Source organism: Sphaeramia orbicularis, chromosome 19 (assembly GCF_902148855.1).
Source record: "Sphaeramia orbicularis chromosome 19, fSphaOr1.1, whole genome shotgun sequence".
Lineage (NCBI taxonomy): Eukaryota > Metazoa > Chordata > Actinopteri > Kurtiformes > Apogonidae > Sphaeramia > Sphaeramia orbicularis.
The window spans coordinates 1,626,995-1,631,708 of NC_043975.1; positions in this window are offsets into that span (position 1 = coordinate 1,626,995).

Consider the following 4,714-nt stretch of genomic DNA (forward strand, 5'->3'; position numbering starts at 1 on the left):
TCCAGAACCAGCAGTCTGAAGCTGGGCCGAGGCCGCTCGCTGACCCCCATGTTGTCCGGCCGCAGGTGTTCAGGTGTGTCGGGCCTCGGGGGCGGCGCCGTATCCCCTGGGCCATGGTGGCGGAGGCGATGGAGCCGGGGTCCGGGGAGGCCAACAGGAGCTGTTTGAGGCCTGTCACAGCGGAGACATGGGGCAAGTTCGCAAACTGATGATGGCCGACAACATGAACAGTTGGGACACGGCAGGGTGGAAGTCCACACCTCTGCACTTTGCAGCAGGTGAGACACGAACAGACTGAGGACGGACACTCAGGTTTATCAGGTTGGTTTCTGGTTTGGACGAATCCACCCATTTCAACTCTGAACCAACAGGGACAGGTCCAGCCCCCCAGGGTCAGCCTCACATCATGTGTACGTTCAAAGTGCACATATTGGACTCAAGGGCGGCTCGCCAATAGAGGGCACTAGGGCGCCACCCCACCTGTCTCACATGAAGAAGAAGAAGAAGATAAGAATCACATCCAATAATTTCACCAGCTGACACTGATTAGACTTGAGTGGACGTGGAACATCTACTTTTATCAGCAAAACACAAATACAACTAGAAGCACTCGGAGAGCGCAGACCTCCGCCAAGGCTGATCAGTGGCCCCCCCACGCCAAGGAGGTTATGTTTTTGCCAGGGTTTGTTTGTCTGTCTGTCTGTCTGTTTGTTTGTCTGTCCATTAGTGTGCAACATAACTCAAAAAGTTATGGACAGATTTTGATGAAATTTTCAGGGTTTGTTGGAAATGGGCCCCCCCGTGGGCCCCACCCACCCCCGATCACCACCAAAATGTAATCATTTCTTCCTTATCCCATTTCCAACAAACCCTGAAAATGTCATCCAAATCTGTCCATAACTTTTTGAGTTATGTTGCACACTAACGGACAGACAAACAAACAAACAAACAAACAAACCCTGGCAAAAACATAACCTCCTTGGCGGAGGTAATTACACTGATTTTTTTTACAGAAATGGTTGTATTTGGATTTTTTTTAAAAGGATAGTTTGTAAATGTGCGCATTTTAGTTAGTGTAATTTAACCTATTCCACTCTTAAAGTTTATTTTTATCATTATTTCTGAGTTATTCTGATTTTATTTCACTGGTCTGAGATCATATTGGGCTGAATGTGGAACCTGAAACAACATGAGATGAATGGAATCCGGTGACTTGTGGACGCTTCTGGATTTGTTTGGAAATGGCGTCTGCAGCATCTGCTTTATCGCAAAATGACTGAATAGTTTATCCAGACTGAACAACACGAGACACAAAGACGTTCGAGGGCTTGGCACATACGAGTAAGGAAGTGCAGAGTTTATGGAGGATTATCTGAACTCACGTCTGTTTCTGCAGGTTTCGGTTGCAAAGACGTCGCGGACTTCCTGCTGCAGAACGGCGCCAACGTCCACGCCAGAGACGACGGCGGGTTGATGTCTCTGCACAACGCCTGCTCCTCCAGACACGCAGAGGTACCACCACATCTGAATTAGTCCTTCAGTTTATTTATTTATTCGTTACCCTTCTGCCCAAAGGGGAGGCAGAGAACAAACCATAACCTGATGGACTCTTATGACCGTTCCATGTGTCGTATCAGATGGACATACTGGACATGCATTCATAGGCACGGCAAGGCAAGTTTATTTGTATAGCACATTTCAGCAGCAAGGCAATTCAAGGTGCTTCACACCGGACATTGAAATACAATGACAGGGAGAAAGAAACACATTTAAAACATTAAAAAAGAAACATGTAAAAGGTGATTAAAAACAGCAAGTAAGAAAACAACACATAAAACCCCAAAATATAAAAACACACACATTAAAGTAAGAGTTGCAGTGCAGAGTTTCGAAGGAGAATCTAAAATTTAGAAAGTCAAAAGCCTTTTAGTCAAAGGCAGCAGTGAACAGGTGAGTCTTTAACCTTGACTTAAAAGAACTCAGACTCTCAGCAGACCTGATATTTATTTTTTCATTTGTCAAACAAAAGGCAAATAAGACAAATGGAAATGAGGTAGATGTCAGTAAATGAAAAATAACAGTTGTGTTCATATAAGAGACGCTGGGTTTGACCTGTTTTATTACACAAGGGATTCAAAAACAATATCCATCCATCCATCCATCCATCCATCCACTGTCTTCCGCTTATCCGGGGCTGGGTCGCGGGGTAACAGTCTAAGCAGGAGGGATGCCCAGACTTCCCTCTCCCCAGACTCCTCCTCCAGCTCTTCCGGGGGGACCCCGAGGCGTTCCCAGGTCAGCCCAGAGACATAGTCTCTCCAGTGTGTCCTTGGTCTTCCCTGAGGTCTCCTCCCGGTGGGACATGCCCGGAACAGGTGTCCAGGAGGATCTGAAACAGATGTCTGATCCACCTCAGCTGGTTCCTCTGGATGTGGAGGAGCAGCGGCTCTACTCCGAGCTCCTCCCTGGTGACTGAGCTCCTCCCCCTATCCCTAAGGGTGCGCCCAGACACCCTATGGAGGAAGCTCATTTCGATCGCTTGTATCCAGGATCTTGTCCTTTCGGTCCTGACCCAAAGCTCATGACCATAGGTGAGGGTAGGAACGTAGATTGGCTGGTAAATCCAGAGCTTCGCCTCTCAGCTCAGCTCCTTCTGAACCACGACAGAGCGATACAATGACCGCATCACTGCAGACGCTGCAACGATCCACCTGTCAATCTCACACTCCATCTTTCCCTCACTCATGAACAAGATCCCAAGATACTGGTTCTGTTCTATGTTCCAGTCCTGTGGTCTGGATGCAGATCAGTCTAACTATAGAAGTGGGCAGGACTTTGACTGGAGGAGAACTGAACTCATCCAATCACAGTCCATATCTGACTTCTATAAGTGATCAATAGAAACTAGACTAATATCTGGAACCATTTACATGTTCTAAACCATCAACATATGGACCAGTAGAAGGAAAGGAACAGTTAGAATATTTAAAACATTAAAAATCTAAATGTGTCCAAACTGTGAATGAACTTTGTTAGAGCTGCAACCAGTTAATCGATTAGGTGATTGAAGTGAAGGGAAAAATTCATGATTTGATTAATCGACTCGAATTGATTGAAGGGAAATATTCTATTGCAGTTTTCCTGAATTGAAGCTTCTTTGTGCGTCACAATAAGCGTCCGTGTGAAACACAACAGTGGAACCAATGTTTAACAGCAGAGAAATGAAGGAAACAAAGCTTTGATTCAGGAGAACTGTGGTTGAATAATTTTTTTGATCACTTTGAGTCAATTAATCGGTTGCAGCTCTAAACTTTGTTGACATCAACCCAAAGAAGAAACAGATGAAATATGAAATGAATCTGACAGAAGATTAGTCAGAGAAGATGACTGAAGAAACCACTAATGAAGATGAAGATGAAGACAAATATGAAGATGAAGATGAAGACAAAGATGAAGATGAAGACAAAGATGTAGATGAAGACGAAGATGAAGACAAAGATGAAGACAAAGATGAAGATGAAGACGAAGATGTAGACAAAGATGAAGATGCTGGAGGACACGCCTTCGCAGTAACTCCTGACCAATCAGACGGTCAGATGAACAGACGCAGTGTCTGTTCTGTCTGTGCAGTACTGCCACCTACAGGTTGAGTCAGAACACTACATACATGTAGAAAATACACAGAAAACACACAGACACAGATGAACGGTGACAGTTTGACTCTTTAGATTCTATAACAGGAGGTTTTTACTGCAGTAAAACTGAGTTCTAGTTTTACAGAACACAGTATTTTCATAATGCAGTATTTGTACTTTAACTGGAAGTGCTATGAGTATTTTTGTCCTTCAATATTTGTATTTTATCACATTATATTTACAGTTTGTTACTTTTTTCACCATCATACAGTATTTTAATGACATAATATAAATGTGTATTTCTATAATGTAGTATTTATACTTCTAATGGAATACACCAGTTTTATCATGAGTACTCATAGTTTTACCGTCTGTATTTGTTGTGCAGTATTTATGGTTGTACTGTCATTGTGATGTTTGAGTACTCTTCCAGTGCAGTATCAGTACTAGTCTGAGTACTTTTTTGCAGTGCAGTGTGTGTCCCCTTAAAGCTTCTATTTGTGGTGAAGTGAGCGCCGTCTCTGCTTTAAGAGCAGACTGTTTAATCAGCCGATTCGACTGCAGAGACGTCCACGTCCACGCCGTCCTATCCTCTGATTGAAGAGTCACTGAGTGGACGCTCTGATGAGGAGCAAATGACCAACAGTTCACACCGCCACCGCTGCTCACATAATGACACCTCAGCTCCTTCACCTCCTTCAAACCGAACAGAAAAACCTCCAATACCAAAACCATCCACTGATGTAAATGTTTAATATCTGCTGATCCACTAATGTAAGGAATACAAACACATACAGAATAAGAAAGAACATGAACAAACAGACTCAAATATAGTAAGAAAGGATCAAATAAGCAACAGAATGAACAAAAACTGTTATCAGTCAAATGAACAATAATGAGAAAAACATCTACTAAATAATAAGTAACAGAGAAGTGATCAACAATAAACAAATAAAACAAATAAAAAGAACAAAATGAATTAATCTGTTGAGTCGTGTTATGAAGAATAAAGACGAATAATTTGACTTTAAATGGCGGCGGATTCATACGGCGGTGGATTCGTACATCAGCAGAAATCG